The sequence below is a fragment of the Hordeum vulgare genome, chromosome 2H (genome assembly GCF_904849725.1).
Source record: "Hordeum vulgare subsp. vulgare chromosome 2H, MorexV3_pseudomolecules_assembly, whole genome shotgun sequence".
Classification (NCBI taxonomy): Eukaryota; Viridiplantae; Streptophyta; class Magnoliopsida; order Poales; family Poaceae; genus Hordeum; species Hordeum vulgare.
This window is the reverse complement of record NC_058519.1, coordinates 417,286,213-417,308,850: the sequence shown is the minus strand read 5'-3', so window position 1 is coordinate 417,308,850 and position 22,638 is coordinate 417,286,213.

Sequence of the window (22,638 nt, the reverse complement as noted above, 5' to 3'; positions counted from 1 at the left end):
AAGCCATCCTTTTCCATTACCAGATCCAGCCTCGACACCTTCAGCCCAACTCTGTCCTCCTCCTTGCCATCTTTGCATTTTGTTGTGAGGCCATTGTGGGCGTGAGGCCCTTGGTGACACTGTTTCATGACTTCTTCAACCTGCGGTCCACCGCCCCAGGCCAGCGCTCCGCATGCATCTCCTTTGTTGATGTCGGGGGCGTGTGGACCCACTTGAAGGCCGGAAAGAAGGTTGAAGGCTACTAGAGCCGCCGGATCTTCATGGACGCGTGTCGAGAGAGCTCATTCCTTGTGATCCCCTTGACTCGACCCAAGCAGTCCCCTATAGGTGGAGCCACAAGAAGCTCATAGACCCGAGGGCGGGACCTATCTTGGAGCGGATTGCCTCCCTCGCGAAAGCCTGCCTAACGGGGGCGATGACCATCAAGGAGCTCTTGGGACACCGCATCGCACCACTCTAGGTGCACTCGAGCCCCTTTTGGGAGCTTGCCTCTCGCATCGACTCGTTAGGGCTGCACGTCGGTGTCCGAACACAAGACGAGCTGGACGGAGTCCTAGGGTCCCTGCTGGGCTCCTGCCCTGAGGATCTCCCTCGGGCCATGTTGTCGCTGTACGCCTACGATGACGTGGAGGAAATGGCGCGGAGATGCCCATCTTCAACAAATGAGGGATCGTTGGGTCGCTCGAGGGCTCCCCCATCATGGTCTCATCCTCAAGAGGTGACAACAGGGATCAGCTTTCAGAGGCAGCAAAGGAGGAGGAGGAGGACGCCGTCCGGATTCCGCTGCCCAACCTCCATCTGTCCTGATGCGGCCTTGGGGACGATGCAGTTGCTGATGAGCGGCACCAGACGGTCCCCTTGAGCCCGTGACCTCCAGAGACGGAGCGGGGCTGGGCCCTCCGGTGGTCAAGGGGTCAAGGGCGGGAGCCCCAATGATGGTGTGGCGCCACCCTCGGCAAAGGTCGTGTTTCCCCCGGGGCACCCTCACGCTCCCAGGGAGGAGGAAGGCCGAGACAATCCCGCCGAGGACCACATCAAGCGCCTCTCTGGTAATGGCGCGAAGGCGTGCGAAGGTGGTTAAGATGTTCCGCCCACCACCGAGAAGAAGAGGAAGTGGGCCATCGATGATGAGTAAGTACCTTGGCCTGTCCTCGTGCTATTCATCCGCGATTGGCCTGCTCACACCGTCTCTTCTCTGGAACAAGATCCCCGACGGCACCGAGTAAACGAAGAAGAAGAAGACCATCACCTGGGTGAAGGTGGTGCAGGTTTCATAGGCGCCTTCGTCCCTCGGTCGGGGCATCGTCTAGCGTGAAGGTATCCCGCACATGTCGGGCACCGTGTCCAGGCGTCTCCCCAATGCGGCGGGGAGTTTCTATTATCGGGGCCACGACGGCCCCGCCACCGATGCTGCCAGCCCAGGTCACGGCAGTCCATCCCCCGGTGTCAACTGTCGGGGCCACGACCTCCGCCAGGACCCCGGAAGCGGGGGCGATCACCCTCGTGAGCATGTTGTGGATGCCCGCAGCGGGGGGGGGGGGGGGGGAGGCCTAGAGCCCCCGGCGCCCCAGGGAGAGGGGCTCAAGGTCACTCTGGCCACAGCAGTGGGCAATGGCAGTGCGGCAGCGGCTCCGGAAGTCCTCACCCCGCTGGGCCCGGACGGGCTGCTCCGATGCAGGGCTCTGAGCGACATGCTGAACCTACTCTCCCGGCTCGAGGTGGACTTTTGGGATGCCGAGGTGCATCTTGCTATGGAGCGCGCGAGGTTGGCTGAGGGGTGGAGCCAACTTAATGTCTCCGCCACATAGGTCAAAGGCAAGTCTGAGGCTGTCCGCACACAGAGCCGGGGGGAGGTCGCCGAAGCCAAGGTCGCATGCGCGAGCGCCCTTGTCGAGAAGGAAGCGCTCCTGAAGCGCTACGAGGAAGCAGAGGCCAGCCTCAAGGCACTTCAGGAGGCCATCAACACCCACAAGGCAACGCTTGCCCATCACGACTCCGAGCTGGCGTAGTGGAGCAGGTCGCGGAGCACAGGCATTTGGAGGCGCTCCAGCATGAAGTGGCCAAGGCTCGGGACGCCCACACAAAGCTTATCTCCGAGGCCAACACGAAGTTGTTTGCCCGAGAGGAGGAGGCTCGGGCTGCTATCTATACGAAGGTGGCAGCGGACCGTGTCGCACTCTCTTGTCTAGACCTTAGGGCCCTCCTAGCGTTGGGTTCTATCTGCAGGTTGAGGCTCAAGTCCTCCCTCGTTTCTCAGGATGTCGGCTATGCCAAGGTTTCTTCCGAGCTCGTGAAGGAGCTCGAGGGCGCGATCAAAAAGGTGGACATCATCTTCGAGGATGAGTGCCGCGACCTCTTCTCCGTTGCCGCAAATCGAGTCTTCAGCCATCTCCTCCTTCGTGATCCTTGCTTTGAGTTCGCACAGGTGATGGGCTCTGTGCCTGAGGACTCCCATGACGATCTGGCAATCGTCATTGGGGGCCACATGTGTATGCTGCTAGACAAGTTCTCTTACGATGATGACAAGGAGTTTGGCGAGGAGCCCCCTGCCATGCCCTAAAACAGATCATTTTTGCCTCTAGGAGTCGATAGGCATTACCCTTTATTGTATGGAACAATTTGGATTCTGTAATAATTGCTTGCGACTCGTAGTGCCTATTTTCGTGCTTGGTTTTTCTCTTGCTCATCTTTGTGCTCTGCATTGGCAGGGCCCAACCCTGTGCGTATCCCGGTCATCGCTGGATTACCAGGAGGTGAGAGGCTATAGGGCCAGTGAAGGCCCTGAGTTGCGATGCTCAGGCGCCCCCTTGATGCGCAAGCGACTTTCTTGAGGACCTTCGCGTTCCTCCTCGGGAGCTTTGATGTTGTACGTCAGCATGGCCCAACCCTATGCGTATCTCAGCCCCACTAGATTACCAGGGCTGAGATGCTACATCGCCAGTGGAGGCCCTGAGTCACAATGGTGAGGCTCCCCCTTGATGCGCAAGAGATTCCCTTGAAGACCCTATGTTCTCCTGTGGAGGCCTTGGCGCTCTACATCGACAGGGCACAACTAGCGCGTATCTGAGCCACCACTCGATTACTAGGTGGTGAGAGGCTACAGGGCCAGTGAAGGACCTGAATCGCGATGCTCAGGCGCCCCCCTTTGACGTGAAAGTGACTTCCGTGTGGATCCTAGTACTCACTATGTGGAGCCTTTGCTCTCTACATCGACGTGGTCCAACTCTGCGTGTATCTCAGCCACCACTAGATTACCAAGGGGTGAGAGACTATAGGGCCAGTGAAGGTCCTTAGTCGCGATGCTCATGCACCCCCCATTGACGCACAAGCAACTCCCGATCCATGATGAGGGCCTTGAACTCTGCATCTGTAGGGCCCAACCCTACCCATATCTCAGCCGCCACTGGATTACCATGGGGTGAGAGGCTACAGGGCCAGTGAAGGCCCTGAGTCGCGATGTCAAGCGCCCCTTTGAAGCACAAGCGGGTCTCATACGTGCGAATTGGTCAGAGCTCTGGGCGGCCGCCCGCTTTCCCTTAGGTGTCGCGCGAGAACTAGACACCAAGGACCTAAGGAGGTGACGTGCACGGGGGTGAGACCGCGAGATAGTGCTCGATCAGTTGGATTTTTCAGAACTGAAGCGACGAACCCGAGCACAGGCACCATGTGTAGCCCCTCCCGTGCGAGGTTCATGGGGGAGCTGGTGGGCATAGAGCTCCAACGATCCTCTCGAGCGTGACGCATGGGGCTTCCACTTTGGCTGGTCATAGTCGCAGGTCGACAGTAATTCCGTGAGCGTGGAGCTTGGGGACTTCCACTTGGGCGTGGGCAGAGCCCCCTCCCAAGGCCAAGACATGTCCCATCGTGGGCTTCCACTTTGGAAGTCTTCGGGCGTATACAACGCAAACTCGTTATTACGTGAGAGAGTCACGGGCGATGATTTATTAAGGGGTTGGATACCGCAGGCACAAGGATCATGAGTTCCTAGCCTCAGTCTTCTGGCGGGTTGCACCTCATCCTTAGTGCATCAACACACTGATGGGACGTGCAACACGAAGGGGGGCAGCACGCCCCGGGTGACTGCCGCTAGGTCAGTGCACCAAGATCTTAGGCATCGATGACCCCAAGATTTGACATGTACAGGTACAAGCCCTTCATTCAGAGCTCAGTTACTCGGATTTAGCAACGCTGCATGGACGTACCCGATCATAGTCGCCGTGCCATGCTCCTTCATGGAACGATCAAGCAAAAATCACGCCTCGCATAGTGCCCGAAGAGATGAAGCGCCAAACTAGCAGTGAAGCATTACAAGTGAACATCATATAGTTTAAAGGGAAATAAAAAAGTTTACCACACAACCAAAAAAGCGAGAACTTCGCGGGTGAGGGCCCTCACGCCGGAGGGTAGTGTAGCTGGATGGGCGCCCTCGGTCTCGGGTGAGACGAAACTTCACCAGGCGACATTGTCGTGGGTGAGCTGGGTCGCTAGATGAAGCGTGTAGTGATGGTCGAACTTCTCACGGGTCCATCACCTTGCGGGGCTGTGGGGGCTCACGGGGCCCCGACACCGCACGAGTAGCCAGCATGAGCCGAGCCAACCCATGGAAGGTGGCGGCGGCATTCCCCAGACCGAAAGGCATGTGAACATGGCCCGCATGGACTTTTCCGCCTAGCCCCGCTCTCGCACGCCAGAAGGAACTCTGGAAAGTGACCCCGTTGAGGCTCGTGACGTAGACGCACATGTGTGTCGCCACGGTCCCCTCTGGATTGATGAGCCTCCTAAGGAAGCACTCCATGCGGTGCGTGCCATGCATGGCGTGCACTTCCCGCGGCTTGTCGATCTCCTGGGACATGAACTCATGAGCTCCCGGCGCATGATGTTGTACTCCTTGCTCGTGAGGGCGCGTGCCGAGGTGCCTCTCCAGGTGGTGCCCGAGCTCCTCGTGTCAGAATCAGGGCTCCGTGGACCCAAAGAAAGGTTCGAACACTGGAGTACGCTCGCTCTCCCACCATGTTCAACCTCTAGACCTCATGGTGGCTCTACGTTGGCGCGAGCTAAGGCAAACTGAAACGCATGACAGTTACCAAGGTTCCAGCCACCACGCGGTGTAAAACCCCACTCGTGCTTGTGGTGAATTGCTTGAGGTGGAAGACAAGTGCAATGGTGAGTTCTTGTCCTAGCCCCGGGATGAGGTTGGATCCCCTTTTATGGAGTCCGGGCCTCTCCTATATATTGGCCTTGGTCTTCTTTCCCATAAACATTGGCGAGAAGGGTTGCCTTAACGACCATTTTTGAAAGGGGACGTGACTGCAGTCCGCCCTGACAAAGGTGGTCTTGGCCTATAAAAGTTCGTCTTCAGGACGCGCTAGTGGGCTTGCTTGGCCTCCAGCATTAGTCTCCTAGCACCGAATGGGAAACCCTTGGGGGTCCCTTTGGGAGCACGCCAGCTGTCACGGCTTACTTAGCACAACAGAGGAAACCCGTTGTATGCCATCACTAGCACCGCTCATGCGCCGCTTGCGCAGCCTGCCTCATCCACGTGAAGGAGCTGGGTCATGGGACCCGGCCAAGTCGCCTTCGGCGGGCTCTCTCCGTGGGGGCCTCAAGGGAAAACCTCACGAGGGGCGCCCTCCCGAGGCCCTTGGTGACGATCTCCAAACGCTCACCTCGTGAGGCACATGCCCTCGCGAGGGTCCTCCTCGCTGGGCTCGCCGATGGTCCGAGTCAGGCTTATCCCACCGCGCCGCGTCCCGGGCCGTAGGACGACGGGCCTGGGTACCCCCGATCCTAGGGGCCGACAGTAGACCCCGGGCTCGCGTTGGTCACGAATCCACCCAAGAGGAGGGCCAGGCGACTTGGGACCCAACTGCGTGTAGGGCAGGCTCGACACGGGGCATCCGATGCGATGTGGGGCCTTTCCTTCTTGCGATGCTTCGGAACCACCCCATGTGGACCGGACGGAGCTTGTGTGCTCAGGTTCGACACCATCATTGCTCCCAATCGACGCCATCCATTCGCGTCGTTTTTGCCGTGAAGACAACTGGTTGGGGGAACGAGGCAACGCCAGCCTGAACCGCCCATGGGCCAATTGCGACACGCAGTGCACGATGGGCGCACATCAACACTACTCCCATGATGCCTCGATTGTCGTGATCATGGCTATAAGACGACCACCCCCGGGCGTGCCACGACACTGTTTCTTCCTTCTGTCTGCTCCCATGTTGCTCTTCCATCCTTGTGCAAATGTCGCATCCTTTCTTCCCCTTCTTGTTCCATTGCAACTGGTAGGGGCGTTCCTGGGGACGAGGCGCGCGTGGAGCCCTCACGGCCTCGGCCGACCCCTCAACGATGATGCTGGGTCGCTAGTGATGAATAAGTACACCTCCGTTGTCGCTTCTTCTCGCGTGTCTTGCTTGACCTGATGAACCCTCACCGCTAGTCCTTTTAGGGCGCCCGTGCCCGAGATATGCCGTGATACGTCTCCAACGTATCTATAATTTTTAATTGTTCGATGTTGATTTCCATCCCATTTACTTTGCCGTCTGCCCCCTCATGGCAAAGATTTTTTGTCGTCCGCCTTACAAAAGAAGACGGCAAAGAACCTCTTCACCAGATATTTTTTGCTGTCTGCTGACGGACGGCAAAGCCTTTGCCGTCCGTGGTTCCCCCCTTTGCCGTCTACCATGGCAGACGACGAATTCTCAGATTCCTATAGTGGTTGATATATTATCATTCTAGGATACTTTCTGGGCATTTATATACCAATTTATAATATTTCTAAGCACTAACCTATTGATCCAGTGCCTCATGCCAGTTCCTGTTTTGTGAGTGTTTTTTGCTTTGCAGGTTTACCCTACCAAGCGAAGTCCAAATGCCAAGAAACTTTAATAAGATTTTTTCTGGACTATATGAAGACCTGCAAGCATCGGAAGTGGACGATAGGCTGCACGAGGGAGGCACAAGCCAACAACACGTGGCTCAGGGCGCGGCCGCGCCTTGATGTCTTGTGGCCCTCTGGATGCCTCCCGACATCTCTCTCTAGCATATAAATTCACAAATATTCCGAAAACCCTAAGAGCACTCCCGAAACACCTTTTCCGCCGCCGCAAGTCTCTGTTCTGACGGGAGGCCATCTAAACCTCCGTTCCGGTGATTTTCCAGAGGGGAGATCAATCATGGAGGGCCTCTACATCAACCTTGTTGCCCTCACCATGATGTGTGAGTAGTTCACCACAAACCTATGCGTCCGTAGGCAGTACCTAGATGGCAATATCTCTTTTTTATGATCTTCAATACCATGTTCATGGCATCTTCACTTTGATCTATCCGATGTAATCACTAGGTATGGTGTGTTTGTTGGGATCCGAAGAATTGTGGGTTTATGTTCAAATTATTCATGAAAAGTATTTGAGTCACCTCTGATTATTATGATTCTTAATTGCATGATCATCATAGCTTCATAATGCTCTCCAATCAATTGACATAGTTTGGCCAACTAGATTAATATTTCTTCACTGGGAGTGGTGTGTTGTAGTAGGTTCAACCTGGCAAATTTCTATATCCCAGTGACAGAAGGGGACAAGATGCGTCTTTGTGTTGTTGCTACTAAGGATAAAACGATGGGGTTTATTTATATTAATTGAGTTTACTTTGTCTACATCATGTCATTGTTCTCCAAGCATTACTGTGTTTTTACTTAATACGTAGAGAGGCAAGCATAGAAGTGGAGTAATAGTAATAGGTGCAGACAGGAGGCGACCTATTTGCTTATGGTTGTGATGCCTATATACACATGATCATTGCCGTGAAAATCGCATAATTATTCTTTGTTCTGTCAATTGCCCAAAAGTAATTTGTTTACCCACCATATGCCTTTGCCATGACAGATGCCATTAGGGAACATTACGGCCCCCAGGGTCTATTCACTTATATATTTACAAACTCTACTACTACCTTGATACCATTATTTGTGTTTTATTTTATTTTGCAATTTACAATTATCAACTGTTATCTACACACCTCATTTGCTTGCAAAAAACGAGATCAAGGGGATTAACAACCCTCCTGCCCACGTGGGGTGCAAGTTGTTTGTTTCTTTGTGTGCAGTCGCTAAAGACGGTTGAGAATTGTTATTCCTATTGGTTCGATAAACCTTGGTTTGATAACTGAGGGAAATACTTACCCGTATTGTGTTGCGATAACCCGTTCCTGTTCACGGAAAACCCAACGCAGATCACAGTCACCAGGAAGGATTTCTGATGCCGTTGCTCAGGAATACCATCACCAAATTATCAAGTAGTTCTCACAAATGTTCATTTACTTGTTCTTGTTTTTATTTGCTGTTGTATTTAGTTTGTCACATAAAAATTAAAAATACCAAAATATTTATCTTTGCTTGTCATTAGTACTCTTGTTCGATGTCACGTCTAGTCCTTCTGCGGAAGTGCCTCTTCCCGCTTACTTGGGAGAAGGTTCCGAAGTTTTAAATTTTAAGCGCTTGGGTGATGAAACTTTAAAAGAAGCTTGGCATAGATTTCTAGTTATACAAAAGAGATTTAAGATCAAATGTCATATTAATTTACTTCTTGGAAGTTTTTACGTTGGCTTACCTTTATCCTTTAGAGGTGTTATCGATTCCATGTTTTCTTGATAATAATGCTTTTCATACTTACGAAATGATGAGCGTTATATTTGGGAAACCCAAGATAGAGACTATTGAACCAACCGTGTTGTTTATTCACCGTCAAACCCAGCTAATGAAAGAAACTAAGGCTATAATGGAAACCAATTTTAAAGTGCTTTACAATTTATCTAATAAAATCAATAGCAATGTCGAAATGCAAAAAAAGCGATTTGATGCTTTGGATCAAAAGATTTACGATCTCAGCATTTTGAGTGATGTCATGAAAATTATCAAGGACAAATTGGAAAAAATTGTCCATATTGTCAAAGATGACTCAACACAAATCACCCTCTCATAGAATATGCATGGGTAGGAGAGGTTGATTTGGTGGAAAGCAGTTTGGGAAGGCTAGATATCAAGTTTGAAATGATAGGATTGGAATATCTTGGTCTCAACACATGACTAGGTGGTTATCTCTCAGAAAATGGATCTGGCAATGAAGTGCGTGCTCTGAGTGCTTCTCCCACAAATGAGAGGTGGGTGAAGGGGTATATATAGGCAGCAGCCAAAATCCAACAGCTACACACAAAAGGGAAAACTCGATGACACCAACGTTGAAAACTCGGTGGTACCGATTAGCACTAAATGTGTGAACTTTTGAATCTCAGTGAGACCGATATACGAAACTCGATGGCACCGAAAAGGTGACTAACGGTCAGATGGTGAAACTCAGTGGTGTCGTACTCAAACTTGGAAATTCCGATTTTGTGTATCTTGGCAACAGAATGTTGGTCACACTGAACTCGATAACACCGAATTGGTTTCGGTTGCGCCGATTTGGTGGGAATGGCTAGGGTTTCTGTCTGATGTCAAACTCGGTTGGTCCGATACGGAAATATTGGTGACACCGAATTTGTGTATGTGGATCTTGACACAGTGTATATGTGGGGAAATGACTGAGTGTTTTGTTGGCTAACTTCGAGTATTTGAGCAATCAGTTCATTTTACTACCTCACCCCCTTTTAATAGTATTGGCTTTCCTATGGACTCAAAAATGATTTCTCACAAATATAAAATGAAGAGTCTTCTAGCTTGAAGCTTGAGCCAACATTGTTCCTTTCTTGCATCGAGGGGCATCTCAACATAAACTTTAAGCTATAGCATCTTTTGAACTTTTTGTGAAATATACTTGGAAAACATATTAGTCCAATGATGCATATGTTGTGATCAATTATCAAAACCACCCTAGGGAGCAATTGTGCTTTCAATCTCCCCCTTTTTGGTAATTGATGACAACATATAGATCAAAGCTTTTACAACAGATATAATCAATGATTAGCATCGACGCTTTGAGAATTATGTGAAAAGCAAGAGCCCCCCCCCCTAAATTTGTGCATTATTTAAAATTTGTGTTTGAATGCAAATGCACAATCGATTAGGATCATGGGTCACTCTTTCATGTAACATACATCTTGGTGGTGCGCATACGAAATATGAATGAATAGCAACCCACATGGCACGAACAAGATAAGTGAATGATCATCAGAAAGATAGCTAAAAGATAATATTGTAGCATCAAACAAGCAAAGAGTATGATCAATCACACAGATAGGATAAATTCATCCCAAAGACCAAGTTTTTAAAACCAAATGAGAGCACATAAGGTCAAAAGCTCTCTCTCTCTCTCTCTCTATCTCTCTCAGTCTATGATCTATGATCTATACATTTCTCCCCCTTTTGCAACAAGTTACCAAAAAGTTCAAAAGTATAGAACTACTCGTCTCTCTAGGCAGTTGATGAGGGAGTCGACAAAAGAGTGTACGCGAAGGCTTCTGCTGAATGTCCTGGAGCTGGAGGAGTTGATACTGAAGGTGCTTGAGCTGGAGCTGGTGCTGAAGGTGTTGAAGCTTGTGCTGAAGATGTCTGGCTTGTCTCCCGAGTAGGTACTACAGCTAACCTAGGCCTGGTGCTGAACTGAGTAGTAGTGGGAGGAGGGGACTCTTCCTCATCATCACCATCATCTTCCTCATCTTCATATCTTCTTCTATTGGATGAGCAACATAGTGAATAGGTAGGGTCGGTTTGAGCTTCCTGAGAATTGGCGCATTCTCATCTTCTACCTCCTCTGCGGCATGGGCACTAGATCCAGGTCCTTTGCTCTTGGCAACTGCAGGTATGTCCTTGGTAGTCCTTCTAGGAGCTACAACCTTCTTTGCTTTGGCACGAGGCTTAGGAGCAGATTTCATAGCATCAGCCATCAACTTCTTCTTCTTGGGATGAACTGGGATCTCCTCAGGTGCTTCTTCCTCAGCAGCTTCTGGGTCTTCATACATTGAAGTCTTTCTTCCAACAAGATGAACAGTTCTCTTCCTGGGCCTCTTCACCATAGCCTTCTTGGTAGGTACATCACTTGTAAGTGTTTTGCTCTTCCTGGCATATTCAGGTGCTCCCAGATCAGCAGGGGTAGCAATTACCTTCCTGACAACCTTCCTTTGAGGATCTGAAGTTACCTACGGCGTAAAGTCCGAGTTCTCTTCATAAGAATCCAGTTTCTTCCTTTGCCTGGTCGTTGCCTTGGGCAATCCATGGGATCTGGGAGAACTTGGGTCATAGGTAGACTTCTCTGGACTAGTGCCTGAGTCCATCTCAATGCTCTCCTCTCTGAAGTCATGTTGACTATCTTCTGAACCAAACATATCTGAAAGGCAAGCAGAAACTCAACAGCAAACAGCAAAAACTGTCAAGTGGATATAGGAAACACAGAAAGGATGAGCATCACAAAATTTAGATGTTTTTTGAAAATTTTAATAGAGAAATCCTTAGTTTTAACTTTCTACAAAACACATATCGGTGGAACCGAGTTTGAACTTTCGGAGTCAGTGAGACATATGAACTCCATAAGAGAAACTTGGTCATCATTTCGGTGGAACCGAAAATGACAACTCGGTCTCACCGAGTTCATTCTCAGTAACCCTAGGTCAAAAAATCGGTAGCACCGAGTTTGCAACTCAGAGGTACCAAGATGGGTCTGTGGATGGTTAACCCTAAAAATTTCTTAGTTCTCTAATCTATGGATTCATTTGGTGGATGGAGAGGATGCACACGGTGGCTTGTGGATAAATCTTCCCATTGCGTCAGAATTAGATGGATGAATGTAAGAATCAGGGCTCCACGGACCCAAAGAAAGGTTTGAACACTAGGGTGCGGTCGCTCTCCCATCCTATTCAACCTCAAGACCTCACGGTGCCTCTATGGTGGCGCAAGCTAAGGTGAACTGAAATGCATGAACCGAAATCTCTACCACTGCTTGTGGTGGGATTGCTTGAGGTGGATGATAAGTCTCCAACGTATCTATAATTTTTGATGGTTTCATGATGTTATCTTGTCAACTTTGGATGTTTTATGTACCTTTTATATCTTTTTTGGGACTAACTTATTAATTCAGTGCCAAGTGCCAGTTCCTGTTTTTTCTATGTTTTTGACTCTTTTCAGATCTGATTTTGGAACGGAGTCCAAACGGAATAAAATCCCCGAAATAAATTTTTCCAGATCGGAAGAAGATCCAGGGACTTGAGGGCCAAGGCAGGAGAGCCACACGGGGCCCACACGACCTGTAGCCGCCAACAGGGGGGCGGCGACTACCAGGCTTGTGGCCTCCCTGGCGCCCCCTAACCTAGCTCCTTCGCCTATATATTCCCTAAAATCCAGAAAAATAGGGGAATCCACGAAAACGCTTTTCCGTCGCCGCAAGCTTCCGTTTGGCCAACTAGATCTATGATTCTTGCAATGGGAGAAGTGCTTGGTTTTGGGTTCATACCGTGTGGTGACCTTTCCCAGTGACAGAAGGGGCAACAAGGCACACATCATGTTCTTGCCATCAAGGGTAACTAGATGGGCTTTTATCATAGATATGAGATTGTCCATCTACATCATGTCATCTTGCTTAAGGCGTTACTCTGTTCTCATGAACTTAATACACTAGATGCATGCTGGATAGCGGTCGACGTGTGGAGTAATAGTAGTAGATGAAGAAAGTATCGGTCTACTTGTTTTGGACGTGATGCCTATAGATATAATCATTGCCTTAGATAACGTCCCAACTTTGCGCGGTTCTATCAATTGCTCGATAGTAATTCATTCACCCACCGTCTACTTGCTTTCATGAGAGAAGCCACTAGTGAACACTACGGCCTCCGGGTCTGTTCACAACTATCGTTTCCACTTTCGCTTTTACGTTGCTTTGTTTCTTTTTGCTTTCCGTTCTCACTTGGCAAACAATCTATAAGGGATTGACAACCCCTTCATAGTGTTGGGTGCAAGCTCTTTGTGTTTGTGCAGGTACTTGTGACAATCCTTCACTGGATCGATACCTTGGTTCTCAAAACTGAGGGAAATACTTACCGCCGCTGTGCTACATCACCCTTTCCGCTTCGGGGGAACACCAATGCAAGGCTCCAAGGCCACGGGGGAATCCTTTGCATATTTGCCAAGGAAGTCCCTAAAGGCTTAGCCGTAGTAGAAGGATTCCTGGTGCCGTTGCTGAGGAGTATCAAGACAAGAATAGTCTCCCGTCAACACGCTTGTTTCTGGCGCCGTTGGAAGGTCTTTTGTTGTAGTAGCAGAAGTATTTCTGGCGCCGTTGCCGGGGAAGAAGAGATCTATCAAAGTAGGTGTCACAAACTCATCTCTTGCATTTACGTTTTTTGCGAGTTGCCTCTCGTTTTCCTCTCCCCCACTTCACATTTACCATTTTCATTTGCCTTTCTCCTTTGTCGTTTTCTTTTGCCTGTTGCCTTTTTGCCGTTTTACTTTGCCAGTTTTCTTGCTTGCTTGTGTGCTTCTTTGTTTGTTGAAGTCATCATGGCTGAAAACACCAAACTTTGCGACTTCTCGAGTACCAATAATAATGATTTTATTAGTACTCCGATTGCTCCTTGATTGAGAGTAGCAACGCTAGTTTGGACGTTAATTTTGTTGGTAGGAACAATTTTGGCAACAACAATGCTTTTAGAGGAAACTATGTTCCTAGTCCTTTTCCTAGTAACTCCTCTAACAATTATGGAAATTCCTACAACAACACTTATGGAAATCGCAACTAATTACCCGCTGATTTAGAGAGTAATATCAAAGAGTTCATCAACTCTCAAAAGATTTTCAATGCGTCCATAGAGGAAAAACTACTCAAAATAGACGATTTGGCTAAGAGCGTTGATAGGATGTCTTGTGATACTGATGCTTTGAAAGTTAGATGTGCTCCTCCCAAGGTCAACTTGGATGAAACTTTAAAAGCTATGCGTGTCTCCATGAATGAGAGCAAAGAAAGAACCACCCAAATTCGCGCTAGGCATGAATGGTTTAAAAGGGTGCGTTCTAGTGATGTAAATCATGAAGATCTTAAAGTGCTTGGTGTGACTCCTTTTGAATCTTTGTTTTCGCGTGTCAAACCTATTAATGAAGGGGCTGGATATGAATCCACTTTGGTTGAAAAACGCCCCAATGATTCGGAGTCCACCTATCTTAATGATAAAGGTGTGGAGAGTGGAGTAGAAGAAATCAAAATTTTGGGTAGTAATGAAACTCCCACTTTGGATTTCAAGGAATTCAATTATGATAGTTGCTCCTTGTTTGAATGCATTTCCTTGATACAATCCATTGCAAACTCTCCACATGCTTATAGCCAAAGCAAAGCCTTTACCGCGCATATCGTAGATGCTATGATGAAATCTCTTGAAGAGCAGCTCAAACTAGAAGTCTCTATACCTAGAAAACTTCATGATGAGTGGGAACCTACTATCAAAATCAAGATCAAAAACTATGAATGCAATGCTTTGTGTGATTTGGGTGCTAGTGTTTCCGCGATTCCAAAGTCTTTATGTGATATTCTTGGTTGTCATGAGATTGAAGAGTGTTCTCTTAATTTGCATCTTGCGGATTCTACTGTCAAGAAACCCATGGGAAGGATCGATGATGTTCTTATTGTTGCAAATAACAACTATGTACCCGTGGATTTCATTGTACTTGACATAGATTGCAATCCTTCATGCCCCATTATTCTTGGTAGACCTTTCCTATGGACTATTGGTGCTATCATCGATATGAAGGAAGGGAATATTAGATTTCAATTTCCTCCAAAGAAGGGCATGGAGCACTTCCTAGAAAAAAATAATATTGCCTTACGAATCTATGATGAGGGCTACTTATGGTTTGAGCACCAAAGATGACTATACGTGATTCCATCACCTTTTGCCTAGCTAAGGGCGTTAAACAATAGCGCTTGTTGGGAGGCAACCCAACGAATCTATCGTTTTTCTTTCTGTTTTTTGTTTTCCGCACTTTCATAACTCTGTTATGATTGTGTTTTTTGTGTTTCTTTTTGCGTTTGTGCCAAGCAAAACCGTTATGATTAGTCTTGGGGATGATCGTTTGGTCATGTTGGAAAAGACATAAACTTTCTGCTCACGAAAAGAATTTTGTTTTTTTCTGTAAGAGCTTTTGAGTTGATTCTTTCTCCTGCTGATTGCTACGCAAATTCTTCAGACTGTCGTAATTTTTCAGAATTTTTGAAGTACCAGAAGTATACGAAGTATACAGATTGCTACAGACTGGTCTGCTATTAACATATTCTGTTTTTGTTGTGTTGGTTTCTTATTTTGATGAAACTATGGATAGTATCGGGGGGTATTATCCATGGAAGATTGAAAATACAATAACCCAACATCAACATAAGTAGAATTTAAGTTTGCTACAGTACCTAAGGAAGTGGTGGTTTGCTTTCTTATACTAATGTTTTCATGAGTTACTGTTTAAGTTTCGCGTTGTGAAGTTTTGAAGTTTTGGGTGAAGTTCTTATGGACAAAAAGATAAAGAGTGGCAAGAGCTCAAGCTTGGGGATGCCCAAGGCACCCCAAGATGATTCAAGGATGTCGTAAAAGCCTAAGCTTGGGGATGCCCCGGGAAGGCATCCCCTCTTTCGTCTTCAATCCATCGGTAACGTTACTTGGGGCTATATTTTTATTCACCACATGTTATGTGTTTTGTTTGGAGCGTCTTGTATCGTAGGATTCTTTTATTTTTGTTGTGTCACAATCATCCTTGCTGCACACCTAGAGAGATACATGCACTCACCGTGATTTTGTCGAGCTTCACTTATATCCTTTGATTGACAATTCAGCTCACATGTGCTTCACTTATATCTTTTGAGCTAGTTGATTTTTCTCTGTGTGCTTCACTTATATCTTTTAGAGCACAGCGGTGCGTGGCTTAGTAGTTCATCTATGCTATGAAAGTAGTCTCAAAAGGGGTAGTTATCCAAAGGGATATGAAACTTCCATCTCTATGTGCATTGAATACTTAGAGAAGTTTGATTCATCTCAATTAGTTTTGAGTTGTGGTTGTGGTAATATTGAAGTTATACTAGTAAGGTGTTGTGGATCTAGAAATACTTGTGTTGAAGTTAGTGATTCCCGTAGCATGCACGTATGGTGAACCGCTATGTGATGAAGTCTGAGCATGATTAGTCTATTGATTGTCATCCTTTGTGTGGCGGTCGGGATCGCGCGATGGTTTATACCTACCAACCCTTCTCCTAGGAGTATGTGTTGAATGCTTTGTTTCGACTACTACTAAAACTTTGGCAATAAGTATATGAGTTCTTCATGACTAATGTTGAGTCCATGGTTTAGATGCACTTTCACCTTTCACCATCACTATCTTCTTTAGTGCCGTGCAACTTTCGCCGGTGCACAAAACCCACCATACAGCCTCCCTCAAAACAACCACCATACCTACCTACTATGGCTTTTTCAAAGCTATCCCGAGATATATTGCCATGCAACTACCACCATGACATGTGCCACCACTTCTACATTGCCATTGCATGATTGTAAGATAGCTAGCATGATGTTTCCATTAATGTCTATGCCATGCTAGATCATTGTCACAGTACACTACCAAAGGCATTCCATATAGTCATCATTGTTCTAAGTTTTGAGTTGTAAGTGTGATGATCATCATTGATGGAGCATTGTCCCATGTGAGGAAATAAAAGAGGCCAGTGAAGCCCATATACAAAAAGAGGCCGAAGATGCCCACCAAAAAAAATATATATATAAAAAGAGAGGCCAAAGAGCCCACCAAAAAAAAAGAGAGAAAAAGAGAGAAGGGACAATGCTACTATCCTTCCACACTTGTGCTTATTAAGCACCATGATCTTCATGATTGAGAGTCTCTCGTTTTGTCACCACCATATAGCTAGTGGGACATTTTTATTATATAACTTGGCTTGTATATTCTAATGATAGGCTTCCTCAAATTTGCCTTAGGTCTTCGTGAGCAAGCAAGTTGGATGCACACCTACTAGTTTTCTTTAAGAGCTTTCACTTACTCTTAGCTCTAGTGCATCATTTGTATGGCAATCCCTACTCATTCACATTGATATCTACTGATGAGCATCTCCACAACTCATTGATATGCCTAGTTAGTGTGACCATCTTCTCCTTGTTTGCCTTGCAACCTCCACCACACTCCATTCCACTTATAGTGCTAAAACCATGGCTCACGCTCATGTATTGCGTGAGAGTTGAAAAGGTTTGAGAAAGTAAATGTGTGAAAACAATTACTTGGCCAATACCGGGGTTCTGCATGATTTAAATTCGTTGTGCAAGGATGATAGGGCATAGCCAGACTATATGATTTTGTAGGGATAACTTTGTTTTGGCCTTGTTATTTTGAAAGTTCATGATTACCTTGCTAGTTTGCTTGAAGTATTATCGTTTCCACGTCAATAGCAAACTATTGTTTTGAATCTAATGGATCTGAACATTCACGTCACATAAGAGGAGTTACAAAGGACATCTATGCTAGGTAGCAAGAAAGCATCAAAAATTCATTGTTTATCACTTCCCTACTCGAGGACGAGCAAGAGTTCAGATTGGGGATGCTTGATACGTCTCAAACGTATCTATATTTTTTTTATGGTTTCATGCTGTTATCTTGTCAACTTTGGATGTTTTATGTACCTTTTATATCTTTTTTGGGACTATCTTATTAATTCAGTGCCAAGTTCTAGGTCCTTCTTTTTTCTATGTTTTTGACTCTTTTCAGATCTGATTTTGGAACGGAGTCCAAACCGAATAAAATCAATGAAATATTTTTTTCCAGAACAGAAGAAGATCACGGGACTTGAGGGCCAAGGCAGGAGAGCCACAGGGGGCCCACAAGCCCTGTAGCCGCCACCAGGGGGGCGGCTACCAGGCTTGTGGCCTCCCTGGTGCCCCCCTGACCTAGCTCCTTCGCCTATATATTCCCTAAAATATAGAAAAACTAGGGGAATCCACGAAAACACTTTTCCGCCGTCGCAAGCTTCCGTTTCCGCGAGATCTCATCTGGAGACCCTTCCCGGTGCCCTGCCGGAGGGGACTTGGGAGTTGGAGGGCTTCTACATCAACATTATCGCCCCTCCAATGACTCGTGAGTAGTTCACTTTAGACCTACGGGTCCGTAGTTAGTATCTAGATGGCTTCTTCTCTCTCTTGGATCTTCAATACAAAGTTCTCCATGATCTTCATGGAGATCTATCCGATGTAATCCTCTTTGGCGGTGTGTTTGTCGAGATCCGATGAATTGTGGATTTGTGATCAGATTATCTATGAATTATATTTGAGTCTTTGCTGATTTCTTATATGCATGATTTGATATCCTTGTAAGTCTCTCCGAGTCTTGGGTTTTGTTTGGCCAACTAGATCTATGATTCTTGCAATGGGAGAAGTGCTTGGTTTTGGGTTCATACCATGTGGTGACCTTTCCCAGTGACAGAAGGGGCAGCAAGGCACACATCGTGTTGTTGCCATCAAGGGTAACAAGATGGACTTTTATCGTAGATATGAGATTGTCCATCTACATCATGTCATTTTTCTTAAGGCGTTACTCTGTTCTCATGAACTTAATACACTAGATGCATGCTGGATAGCGGTCGACGTGTGGAGTAATAGTAGTAGATGCAGAAAGTATCGGTCTACTTGTTTTGGACGTGATGCCTATAGATATAATCATTGCCTTAGATAACGTCACGACTTTGCACGGTTCTATCAATTACTCGAGAGTAATTCGTTCACCCACCGTCTACTTGCTTTCATGAGAGAAGCCACTAGTCAACACTACGACCCCCGGGTCTATTCACTACTGTCGTTTCCACTTTTGCTTTTACATTGCTTTGTTTCTTTTTTGCTTTCAGTTCTCACTTGGCAAACAATCTATAAGGGATTGACAAACCCTTCATAGCATTGGATGTAAGCTCTTTGTGTTTGTGCAGGTACTTGTGACAATCCTTGACTGGATCGATACGTTGGTTCTCAAAACTGAGGGAAATACTTACCGCCTTTGTGCTACATCACCCTTTTCGCTTCGAGGGAACACCAACGCAAGGCTCCAAGGCCACGGGGGAATCCTTTGCATATTTTCCAAGGAAGTCCCTAAAGGCGTAGCCGTAGCAGAAGGATTCCTGGTGCCGTTGCTGAGGAGTATCAAGACAAGAATAGTCTCCCGTCAACATGCTTTTTTCTACGCCGTTGGAAGGTCTTTTGTTGCAGTAGCAATGGAATACAAGTACAATGGTGAGTTCTTGCCGTATCTCGGGGATGAGGTTAGATACCCTTCTATGGAGGTTGGGCCTCTCCTATATACTGGCATTGGTCCTCATCCCCATAAACATTGGCGGGAAGGGTTGCCACAATGGCCATTTTTTAAAGGGGGCAGGACTGTAGTTCATCCTCACAAAGGTGGTCTTCGCCTACAAAAATTCCTCTTCCTGACGTGCTGCTGGGCTCGAGGATGACCTCCGTTCTGCGAGGCCTCCAACTTTAATATCCTTGCACTGAACGGGAACTGTGTGATATCCAAAAGAAAAAGGACGTGTACAATAATATTGTTAAATTAAAATTATTTCCTTTTTCACTTAGAGATAAAGGACAAGCTTGGTCTTCATTTTTGCCATGTAATAGTATTGGAACATGGGATAAGTGTAAAGATGCTTTCATTGCCTAATATTATCCTCCTGCTCAGATCATCTCCCTAAGGCATCAAATAATGAATTTTAAACATCAAGAACATGAACATGTTGCTCAAGCTTGGGAGAGAATGAAGTTGATGTAAAGAAACTGTCCAACTCATGGTCTAAACTTATGGATGGTTATCCAAAATTTCTATGCGGGAGTGAACATTTCATACAGAAATCTTCTAGATTCTTCCACATGTGGTACCTTCATGGAGGTGGCCCTAGGAGAGGCCACAAAACTTCTGGACAACATCATGGTCAACTATTCTCAATGGCATTCTGAACGAGCTCCAACATGTAAGAAGGTAAATTATGTTGAAGAAATCGCTACTTTGACTGAAAAAGTGGATGCTTTTATGAACTTGGTTGCCAATACAAATGATCATGTTTATACCAATGATATGCCTATGTATACCTTGATTGAACAAAATAATGTTGCTATTGATGTTAACTTTGTCTCTCAAAATAATTCTAACAACAATGCTTATAGAGGTAATTTCAATCCTAGGGCCTATCCCGGTAATTCTTCCAACAACTACAGAAATTATTCTAAAAATTCTAATAGGAAACCCTCTGATCTTGAGAACACAATTATGTAATTCATTATATCTTTAAAGGTTTTCAATACTATGGTAGAGGAAAAATTGCATATTTTCGATACTTTGGCTAAAAATGTGGATAGAATTGCTCTTGATATAGAAACTCTTAAAAGTAAAACTTTGCATGCTAAACATGATTTTAATGAGACTATTAAATCTATCGAAGTTTGAATCAATGAGAGTAAGGAGAGGACCGCTAAATTCAAAGCTAAACGAGAGTTCCTATAAAAGGCTATTCCGCTCTGTTTTTACCATAATCATGATGAAGACCTTAAAATTACGGGTACTTTTACTATTGAATGGTTGTTCACTTCTGTGAATAGTAATGATAAAGGGACTCTACATGAGTCAACTTTAGTTAGGGAGCGTCCCGTTTTCTTGGAGGGTGATGATCCTGACGATCAAATTGAAAAAAGTTGGTTTGGAGAGGTCAAAACTTTAACTAGTGATGTGCCCACTATCTTGGCTTACAAGGACTTTGATTATGATAATTTCTCTTTAGTATAATGTATTTACTTTCTGCAATCCATTATTATCTCACCCAATGTTTATGAACAAAATAAATCTTTTACTCAATATATGGTAGAAGCTATGGTAAAAGCTTACGATGAGAAACTTGAGATTGAAGTTTTTATTCCTAGAGAATTGCATGTTCAGTGGGAACCTATGATCAAAATTAAGATAAATATGTATGAATTCAATTTTTTGTGTGACCTTGGTGCTAGTGATTGAACTATACCTAAAGCTTTATGTGATGTGCTTGGTCTCACTAATATTGAATAATGTTCCCTTAAGTTGCAGCTTACGGATTCTACCATTAAGAAACCCTTCGGTAGAATTAATGATGTTCTTATCATTGCAAATAAAAATAATGTTCCTATAGATTTTATTATGCATGGTATTGATTGCAATAATACTTTTCATATTATACTTGGAAGACCTTACTTACAAACTATAGGTGCAATCATTGATATGAAAGAGGGCAACATAAGGTTCCAATTCCCATTAAAAAAGGGATGGAACACTCCCTAGAAATAGAATAGAACCACCTTATGAATCTATCATGAGGGCAACTTATGGATTAAATGTCAAAGATCACAACAATTGAAACTATGTATTATGCCTAGCAAAGGGCGTAAAGCAATAGCGCTTGTTGGGAGGCAACACAATAATTGTCTTAAATTTTACCTTTACTTTATGTTAGTGTGTGATAACATGATTATTGCTGTTGTAATGATTGTGTTTTGTGTTTTAGTTAGTGTTTGTGACATGTAAAGCCTTTGGGATGATTTGCATGATGAGTAGAACTCATATGGTGCAAAAACAGAAACTTTGACACTGAGTGCAAAATATCTATCATTTTACTAGAGTGTCTTTTAAGCTGAATGTTTTACACAATACTGATATACAAATTACCCAAGTCTTCCTAATTTTTTATAATTTTAGGAGTTACATAAGTATGTTAATTAAATATATTACTAGAGACTATTATGTTTTAAACATATCTTTTTTTGCATGCATAGTTTGCTTGTTATAACATCTTCATGGCTTATCTTGGGGGTATAAGCCATGTAGAAGTTATAATGCAGTACCATATGCTAAAATAAAAGAAGAATAAATTTATAACAGTTCCTAAAAGTGTTTATTATGTTGCCTATACTAAAGTATCTCACGAAGTTTTGTTGAGTTTTGTGTGATTGAAGTTTTCAAGTTTTGGATATTACTTCGATAGACAAAGGAATGAGAAGTTGCAAGAGTCTAAGCTTGGGGATGACGAAGGAACGCCAAGGTAAAATTTAAGGTAGAATCAAGCGTCTAACTTGGGGATGCCCTGGGAAGGCATCCCCTCTTTCGTCTCAATTCATCGGTATGTTACTTAGAGCTACATTTTTATTCATCACATGATATGAGTTTTGCATGGAGCGTCATTTTATTTTGTTAAATTTCAATTTCAGTTTGCCACAATCATTGTTTGATGGACACACATATTTGAGAGAGACACCATCATCATGATTTGTTTGAATACTCTATGTCCTTCACTTATATCTTTTGAGCTTAGAAGTTGCTCTATTACTTCAGTTATAAATTTTTGAGCACGGTGGCACATAGATTTTATAGAAATAATATGCTCTCAGTCTTCACTTATATTTGTTTGAGAGCTGAGAAAATAGTGATGGTGATTTTCATGGGTCATAAGACTAGATCAAAAATAATGAGTGTTCAGTAAGTGATAATTGAAACCATCATATAGCACATATGGAGAAATTGTGGTTAATTATATTTATGTGGTGATATGAAAAGGTGTGAGTGCATAACTATTAATTCAGAGAGGTGTTGATATATAGAGATGTTAAAACTTCTTGAAC